The sequence below is a fragment of the Schistocerca piceifrons genome, chromosome 5, assembly GCF_021461385.2.
Source record: "Schistocerca piceifrons isolate TAMUIC-IGC-003096 chromosome 5, iqSchPice1.1, whole genome shotgun sequence".
NCBI lineage: Eukaryota > Metazoa > Arthropoda > Insecta > Orthoptera > Acrididae > Schistocerca > Schistocerca piceifrons.
Window position 1 is genome coordinate 317,729,543 of NC_060142.1, and position 10,122 is coordinate 317,739,664.

Here is a 10,122-nt window from a genome sequence, read left to right on the forward strand (position 1 = left end):
TTTTTTCGCTTTGTGATAGATGGCGCTGTAATAGTCACAAACATATGGCTCACAATTTTAGACGAACAGTTGGTAACAGGTAGGTTTTTTAAAATTAAAATACAGAACGTAGATACGTTTGAACATTTTATTTCGGTTGTTCCAATGTGATACATGTACCTTTGTGAACTTACCATTTCTGAGAATGCATGATGTTACAGCGTGATTACCTGTAAATACTACGTTAATGCAATAAATGCCGAAAATGATGTCCGTCAACCTCAATGCATTTGGCAATACGTGTAACGATATTCCTCTCAACAGCGAGTAGTTCGCCTCCCGTAATGTTCGCACATGCATTGGCAGTGCGCTGACTCATCTTGCAAATATCCTTCAACTTTCTCCACAGAAAGAAATCCGGGGACGTCAGATCCGGCGAACGTGTGGGCCACGGTATGGTGCTTCGACGACCAATCCACCTGCAATGAAATATGCTATTCAATACTGCTTCAACAGCACGCCAGCTATGTGCCGGACATCCACCATGTTGGAAGTACATCGCCATTCTGTCATGCAGTGAAAAGTCTTCTAGTAACATCGATAGAACATTACGTAGGAAATCAACATACGTTGCACCATTTAGATTGACATCGATAAAATGGGAGCCAATTATCCTTCCTCTCGTAATGCCGCACCATACATTAACCCGCCAAGGTCGCTGATGTTCGACTTGTCGCAGCCATCGTGGATTTTCCGTTGCCCAACAGTGCATATTAGGCCGGTTTACGTTACCGCTGTTGGTGAATGACGCTTCGTCGCTAAATAGAACTCGTGCAAAAAATCTGTCATCGTCCCGTAATTTATCTTGTGCCCAGTGGTAGAACTGTACATGACGTTCAGAGTCGTCTCCATGCAATTCCTGGTGCTTAGAAATATGGTACGGGTGCAATCGATGTTGATGTAGCATTCTCAACACCGACGTTTTTGAGATTCCCGATTCTCGCGCAATTTATCTGCTACTGATGTGCGGATTAGCCACCACAGCAGCTAAAACACCTACTTGGGCATCATCATTTGTTGCAGGTCGTGGTTGACGTTTCACATGTGGCTGAACACTTCCTGTTTCCTTAACTAACGTAACTATTCGGCGAACGGTCCAGACCCTTCGATGATGTCGTCCAGGATACGGAGCAGCATACATAGCACACGCCCGTTGGGCATTTTGATCACACTAGCCACACATCAACACGATATAGACTTTTTCCGCAATTGGTAAACGGTCCATTTTAACACTGGTAAAAAATCACGAAGCAAATACCGTCTGCACTGGCGGAATGTTACGTGATACCATGTACTTATACTAAAACATTCATATTTCTTTACGTACTACACGAATATGTAATAAAACTGGGGGTTCCTTTTATTAAAAAAAACGCAGTTGATATCCGTTTGACCTATGGCAGCGCCATCTAGCGGGCCAACCATTCCACCATCTGATTTCCTCCTTCAAGCTAGACGAGTTTCGTTCTTTGTAGTTTTTTCGTTTGATGCTTATTTCGTGAGATATTTGGCCCGGTCACCATCAATGTACCACCCTGTACAACTGAGGTAATGAATGCAGGTGACTCAAGAATGAGAACACTGTCTCTCAAGTGGTCATCGTAACGTCGTTTTCTTTTTGTGCAGATGTCTATAATGGTTGACAGCTACTGTTCACCAACGATAATGATAATTGTTTTCTTGTAAGTTCGGTGACCAGGTACTGTGTCTATTACCACCAATACCATTCCGATGTCGATCACCGAGCGAAGTGGAGCTATGGTTAGCTTCTGGACTCTCATTCGGGAGGACGATGGTTCAAACCCGCGTCCGGCCATCCAGATTTCGATTTTCCGTGCTCCAGGCAAATGCCGAGATGGTTCCTTTTAAAGAACACGGCTTATTTCCTTCTCCTTCCTTGACACAGTCCGAGCTTGTGCTCCGTTTCTAACGACCTTGATGTCGAAGGGGTGTTAAACCCAATCTTTCTTCCTTTCGACACCGATGCGTGTGCGAAACTTGTTCTGTGTGAATTCGTCTTTCAACTGTTATGATGTCGTGTTTATTAGGTGAAGATGGATCACAGTTCAGCATCTCTCCAGACTAGTGTATCAAACTGTTGTCGCGGTATTAAGCCCCAAGCACTCCACCCTAGTCTCTTCTGAGCATGCCTGTTATCTCCACATGACGATCGCAATCTACGAAACCGATGATTACTAGTTCCCTTAGGATACGTCCTATTAACCGATCCGTTCTTTTAGCCAAGTTATGCCAGAAATTTATTTAATCCCCAGTTCGATTCAGTACCTCCTCATTAGTTACTCGAGCTACTCATCTAATCTTCAGCATTCTTCTGTAGAGCCACATTTCCAAATCTTCCGTTTTCTCCGTGTATGAACTGCTTACCATCCACGTTTCACTACTGTGCAAGGCTACTCTTCAGACAAATATCTTCGTAAAAGACTTCCTACATTTAAATTTATACTTGATGTTTAAAGATTTCTCATTCTCAGAAACGATTTTCTCGCTATTCACAGAATGCAGTAATATGATCTTACTTCAGCCATCATCAATTATTTTGATGCCCAAACAGCGAAAGTCTGCTCCTTTCGCGTCTCATTTCCTAATCTGATTCCCTCATCACCATGGCCGATTGAATTCGACTACATTCCATTTCTCTTGTTGCACTTTTGTTGATGTTAATCATATAATCTCTTTACTAGATACTACACATTCCTTTCAACTGCTCATCCAACTCCCTAGCTGTCTCTAACACAGCTGAAATGTCATAGGAAAACTTCAAAGATATTAATTATCCCCTATGAACTTTCTCTTTTGAAATTTCTCCATATACAGATTCAATAACATCGTTGATAGACCGCACTCCTGTCTCACTCACTTCTCAATCACTGCTTCTCTTTCAGTTCTTTCGACTCTTAACACTGCAGTCGGTTTCTATACGAGTTAGAAATAAGCTTTTCACTCCCTGTATTTAATTGTTCCTACTTTCAGAATTTCAGAGAGTGTATTCCTGAGGCAGATTAACTACCCTTACACAGAGGTAACGAAAGTCATTGGATAGCGATATGCACATTTGGATGACGGTAGTATCACGTACAGAAGGTGTAAGAGGATGCATTGGCGGAGCTGTCATTTGTACTTCCGTGACTCATGTGAAAAGGTCTCCGCCGTGTACTGTGACCGCCCGACGGGAATTAACAGATTCTCAATGCAGAATGGTGGTTGGAGCTGGATGCAGGGGACATTCCATTTCGGAAATCGTTAGGGAATTCAGTATTTCGACATCCACAGTATCAAGAGTGTGCCGAGATATCACATTTCAGGCCTTACGTATCAACATACAGTGGCCAACAGCCTGCAATTAACGACTGAGAACAGGGTCGTGAGCGTAGAGTTGTCATTGATAACAGACAAGCAACACTGCGTAAAATAACAGCAGAAGTCAATGTGGGACTTGCGATGAACGCACCCCTTAGGACAGTGCGGCGAAATTTGGCATTAATGGGCTATGCACTCTGTTTTCAGGCCACAAACGGCCCATCGGGACCATCCGACCGCCGTGTCATCCTCAGTGAGGATGCGGATAGGAGGGGCGTGTTGTCAGCACACCGCTCTCCCGGTCGTTATGATGGTTTTCTTTGACCGGAGCCGTGCTATTCGGTCGAGTAGCTCCTCAGCTGGCATCATGAGGCTGAGTGCACCCCGAAAAATGGCAACAGCGCATGTCGACCTGGATTGTCACCCATCCAAATGCCGGCCACGCCCGACAGCACTTAACTTCCGTGATCTCACGGGAACCGGTGTATCCACTGCAGCAAGGCCGTTACCATTAATGGGCTATGGTAGCAGACAAATGACGCGAGTGCCTTTGCTAAGAGCACCACATCGCCTGCAGTGCTTCTCCTGGGTCCGTGACCCTAGACGATTGGAAAACCGTGGCATGGTCAGATGAGTCCAGATTTCAGTTGGCAAGAGCTGATGGCAGGGTTCGTGTGTGGCGCACGACCCCACGAAGCCATGGACCCAAGCTGTCAACAAGGCACCGTGCAAGCTGATGGTGGCTCCATAATGGTTTCGGCTGTGTTTACGTGGAATGGACTGGGTCCTCTGATCCAACTGACTAGAAATGGTTACGTTCGGCGTCTAGGAGATCATTTACAGCCATTCTTGGACTTCCCAAACAAGGATGGAATTTTTAAGGATCACAATGCGGCGTGTCACAACTGTTCAGGCGGCCGGGCTGGCCGAGCGGTTCTAGGCACTACAGTCTGGAACCGCGCGACCGCTACGGTCGCAGGTTCGAATCCTGCCTCGGGCATGGATGTGTGTGATGTCCTTAGGTTAGTTAGGTTTAAGTAGTTCTAAGTTCTAGGGGACTGATGACCTGAAAAGTTGAGTCCCATAGTGCTCAGAGCCATTTTTTGAACAACTGTTCACGATTGGGTTGAGGAACATTCTGAAGAATCCGAGGAAATGTTTCACCACCCAAATCACCCAACATGAATCCCATCGAAAATTTGTGGGATACAATCAACAGTCCAGTTCGTGCACAAAATATTGCACCGGCAAAACTCATTCAATTGTGGATGGCCTTAGAGGTAGCATGGGTCAATATTTCTGCAGGAGACTACAACCAACTCGTTGACTCCATGCCACTCAAGCTGCTGCACTAGGTAAGGAAAAAGCAGACCCGACATGATATTAGGAGGTATCCGATTACCTTCGTCACCTTGGTGTATTTGATACACGAATTAGATTCGAACTTGCTCCTCTCCGAGTCGCTCAAATCAGGGCTACTCTCCGAATTGTGCAAACCAGGGCTCTGTCCATTAAGCGAAGAATGTCAAAGAGCTAATGATGCAAATATATAACTGAGTCGTCTGTTATGTACATGGCAGTGGTGTGGTTAATACCCAGTGAAACACTTGTTGCGTTCCTCGCCTGTCGAGTCACAGGACACTGATTTGCTATGTGGGTAACGATGCGAGGAGCGTCTCTCGTTGAGACAGATAGCGGAGTCGGGCTGCACGCGGCGCCACTCAAGACCGAGAGCGCCTGTGTGTAGGAGGGCAGAGCAGAGTCCGGGCGGCGATATTAGCGTCACTCGAGGCCGGGGCACAAAGCGGCGCGGGAGAGGGCCTTTGTCCGCGACACGGGCGCAATCTGCTGCCGGCAGCCGCCTGCCGACCGCTCACCGGTGACGCGTCCGCTCTCGACGCTCCAGCCTTATCCACTAGGATGTGGATGGCTACTCATAATACAAAAATACTTCTGGTTGGCTTGTGTTCGTCAAAGAGAACAAGGCGAAACTCATTACGGACTGTTGATCGCCCCCCTCCCTTTCATACGACGTTAACGTTACGACCAGTAGTACACACGAGTGTCGATTATCCGAACTAATTGGATGGGGTGGCGGGGTGGGAGGGCGGACGTGGGGGTTCGGAAAACCGGTTTATTCGGATAATCGAATTGTATACGTTTTGTTAGCAGTTCACCAAGAAAAAAATGGCTCCAAGCACTGAGGAACTTAACATCTGAAGTCATCATTCCCCTAGACTCAGAACTATTTAAACCTAACTATCCTAAGGACATTACACACATCCCTGCCCGACGCAGGATTCGAACCTCTGACCGTAGCAGCAGCGCGGTGCCGGACAGAAGCAACTAGAACCGCTCGGCCACAGGAAAACTACAAAACTACATGTGTCTACACTGAAGTGCCAAAGGAACTGACATAACCATCAACATTCAAATACGGAGATAGGTAAATAGGCAGAATATGGCGCTGCGGTCGGCAACGCCTATATAAGGCAACAAGTGTCTGGCGCAGTTGTTAGATACTGCTGCTACAATGACAGGTTATCAAGATTTAAGTGGTGTTATAGTCGGTGCACAGAGATGGGACACAGCATCTCCGAGGCAGCGATGAAGTGGGGATTTTCCCGTACGAACATTTCAGTGTGTACCATGAGTTTCATAAATCCGGTAATACATCAAAAGTCCGACATCACTGTAGCCGGAAAAAGATTCTGCGAGAACAGCACCAACGACGAATGAAAAGAATCGTTCAATGTGATGGAAATGCAACCCTTCAGCAAATTTCTGCAGATTTCAGTGCTAGCCCATCAACAAGTGTCAGCATGCGAGCCATTCAACGAAACGTCATCGACGTAGGCTTTGGAAGCAGAAGGCCCACTCAACACACCCTTGGTGACTACATCACACAAAGCTTTACGTCTCGCCTGGAACCTTCAACACCGACAATGGAGTGTTGATGACTGGAATCATGTTGTCTCGTCCGACAAGTCTCGTTTCAGATTGTACCGAGAAGATGGTCGTGTGCAGGTGTGGAGACAACCTTATGAATCCATGGACTCTGCACGTTAGCAGGGAACTGTTCAAGCTGGTGGAGGCTCTTTAATGGTGTGGGGCGTGTGCAGTTGGAGTGATTTAGGACCCCTGATACGTCTAAATACGAGTCTGACAGGTGACACGTACGTAAACATCCTGTCTGATCACCTGGATCAGTTCATATCCATTGTGAATTCTGACGGACTTGGGCAATTCCAGCAGGACAATGCGGCACCCACACGTCCAGAATTGCTACAGAGTGGCTCCAGGAATAGTCTGCTGCGTTTAAACACTTCTGCTGGCCACCAAACTCCGCAGACATGAACAATTTTTGGGCATATCTAGGATGCCTTGCAACGTGCTGTTCAGAAGAGATCTCCAACCCCCTCGTATTCTTACGGATTCATGGTGTCAACTCCCTCTAGCACTACTTCAGAGATTAGCCGAGTCCATGCCACATCGAGTTGTGGCACTTCTGCGTGCTCGCGGGGGCCTTACACAATATTCGGCAGATACACCAGTTTCGTTGGCTCTTCAGTGCATAATAAAATGAATCTCTTTTATTATTGCAATGCCAAGAGTAGAGCGGTTCTTTCAATTCAAGATCTGTATGAGTTCTTAACAGACTTTCTTCTCCCTCATCTTGTCATTATAAAAATAACTTATGGAACAATTCCTTTCTGTTACATTACCTTGTTACGTAAGTTATTGTTAATCAACTTTCTAATAATAACTTATGCACGAATTCTTTACTCTTACGTTGCATTGTTACGTAAGTTATTGTTAGGAAAAGAAGAGGAGGGAGAAAGAAGCCGGTTACGAACTCGTGAAAATATTGCTTTGAAACATGCGTGCTACAACTTGCCTTTGCAATAATAAAAGTGATTCCTGTTGTTATAAACATATTTACTTTTTTCGGTTCTTTTGGTAAATTCTTTGAATAAACCGGTTTTCCGAACACCCAAGTCCCCCAAAAAATTCGAATAACCAATCCGCTAGTGCGCTACTGGACCTAACACTTACGAAAACATACGTTTAAAAAAAAATACATTTGTGAAATTTTTTTCAGTATTTCTCCCATATTCCTCATTCAACCCTGCATATGAAAATAATTTGAAAATAATTATTAGCGATAATTTATGAAAGTGCTGAATTAAGGGTTAAGACTAAGTGACTGCACGCCACGTATTACAATATCTCTGTACAGGGAGGGAGGACTCAGAAGATAAGCAGGGCGCACTATAATAGCCCCGTTGTACTTAAGGCTAGACTGAAGTTTAAGAGAATAGTCTCAAAGAGTCAGTGTGGAAGAAAGTGGGATATTGAAGTATTAAGAAATGATGATAAGCGTTTGAAGTTCGATAAGTTAGTGAGTACTGCAATATGGAATACCAGAATAGGCAGTTCGGTTGAAGAAGAGTGGACATCACTAAAAGGACAACCACAGATGTTGGACAAACATAGTAACAAGAAAGGTACTTCAAAGAAACCTTGGATAACAGAATGAATATTTCATTTGATCCACAAAGGAGGGAGTACAAAATGTTCAGGGAAAGACAGGACTACGGCAATATAACATCCTCAGAAATGAATTAAATAGGAAGTGCCGGACAGGCAAGATGAAAATGGCTACAGCGAAGATGTGAAAAAATCAAGAAAGGAATGATCATGGAAAGGACTGACACATCATATAGAAAATTCAAAACTACCTTCAGCAAAATTTAAAACAAGGTTGATAATTTTAAGAGTAGAATGGGGACTTATTACACACAGAAGACAGAGCAGCTAGGCGGAAACAGGACATTGAAGGCGGGGGGGGGGGGGGGGAGGACTTGTCTCATGACCTAATAGAAGAAGAAATTGGAGTCGATATGAAAGACATAGGGGATCTAGTATTAGAGTTAGAATGTAAAAGAACTTGAGGTCAAATGTAGCAGAAGGGATAGATAATATACGCTAGAATTTCTAAAATCACGGGGATACTATTCAAGTTGGTGTGTCGAATCTATGAGTCTGGTAACGTGGCATCAGACTTTCCACACAATTCTGAAGGTAGCAAGAGCGACAAGTGCTAATTATCGCACGATCAGCTCAACAGCTCATGCATCCAAGTTGCTAACAAGAATAATCTAGAGAAGAAAGGAAGAGAAAATGAAGGATCTGTTGAATGACGAACAGTCCAACAGTCCAGGCACCAGAGAGGCAGTTCTACGGTGCAATTGATAACAAAAGCAAGATTGAGGAAAAATCAAAATACGTTTAAAGGATTTTTTGGTATTGAGAAGGCGTTAGACGGTGTAAAACGGAGCAAGGTATTTGACATTGTGAGAAAAACTGGAGTAAGCGACAAGGAAAGATGGGTATGTACAAGAATCAAGAGAGAACAATACGACTCGAGGATCAAGAACGAAATGCTCGGATTAAGAAGGATACAAGACAGGGTTGAAGTATTTTATCTCTGTTGTTCGATCTATATTTCGAAGAAGCAATGACGAAATTAAAAGTAAGGTTCAATAACAGTATTGAAATTCAGGGTGTATGAATATCAGTGATAGGATTCGCTGATAACATTGAATCCTCAGTGAAAATGAAAAGGAATTACGGGATCTATTGATTAGAATGAACAGTATAATGGGTAAAGAAAATGGATTGAGAACAAACAGGAAAAACACAGCAGTAATAAGTAATAGCATAAGTGAGAGTAGCGAGAAACTTAAAGTCGAAATTGGTGATCACGGAGTAAATGAAGTTCTGTTACCCTGGAAACAAAATAACCCATGATGGACGAAGTAAGGAGGACATAAAAAGAAACTATCACAGACAAAGAAGGTGTTCCTGGCCAAGAGAAATATACTAGTGTCAAACATAGGTCTTAATTTGAGGAAGAAACGTCTGAGAACGTCCGTTTAGAGCACGGCATTGTATAGTAATCAATCACTGGGAGTGGAAAAACCGGAACATGAGAGAACTGAAGCGTTTGAGATATGCTGCTACCGAAGAATATTGAAAATTAAGTGGACTGATATGCTAAGGATGAAGTGGATCTCCGCAGAAGCGGCCAAGAATGGAACATATGGAAAACACTGACAAGAAGGGACAGAATAGTAGGACATATGTTAAGGAAACGAGCATATGAGGACTGTGGTAGGGAAGGCGAATGGTCGACCTCGGTTTATTGGGAGACTTTTAGGAAAGAGTGGTTCACCTGCAAAGGAGAACGCATATAGGATGCTGGTGCGACCTATCCTGAGTACTGCTTACGTGTTTGGGATCCATACCAGATCGGACCGAAGAAGGACACAGAAGCAACTGAAATTTGGGCTGCTAGGTTTGTTACCGGTATGTCTGAACAACACTTAAGTGTTACGGAGATGCTTTGGGCATTCAAATGGGAATCGCTGGAGGGAAGGCGACTTTCTTTTCAAGAAATAGCATTCAGAAAATTTAGAGAAGCGCCATTTGAAGCAGACTGCCAAACGATTCTCCTGCCGCAAACATATTTTGCGCATAAGGAAAACGAATATAAGATACGAGAAATTACGGCTCATATGGAGCCATATAGATAGTCGTTTTTCCCTCGCTCTACCTGCGAGTGAAACAGGAAAGGAAACGACTATTAGTGGTACAGGGCACCCTCCTGCAAGCACAGTACAGTGGCTTGATGAGTATTTATCTATGTAGATGTAGAAGATGTCAGGCAATAAACTCCATGGTACTACAGGCAGCCGTAGA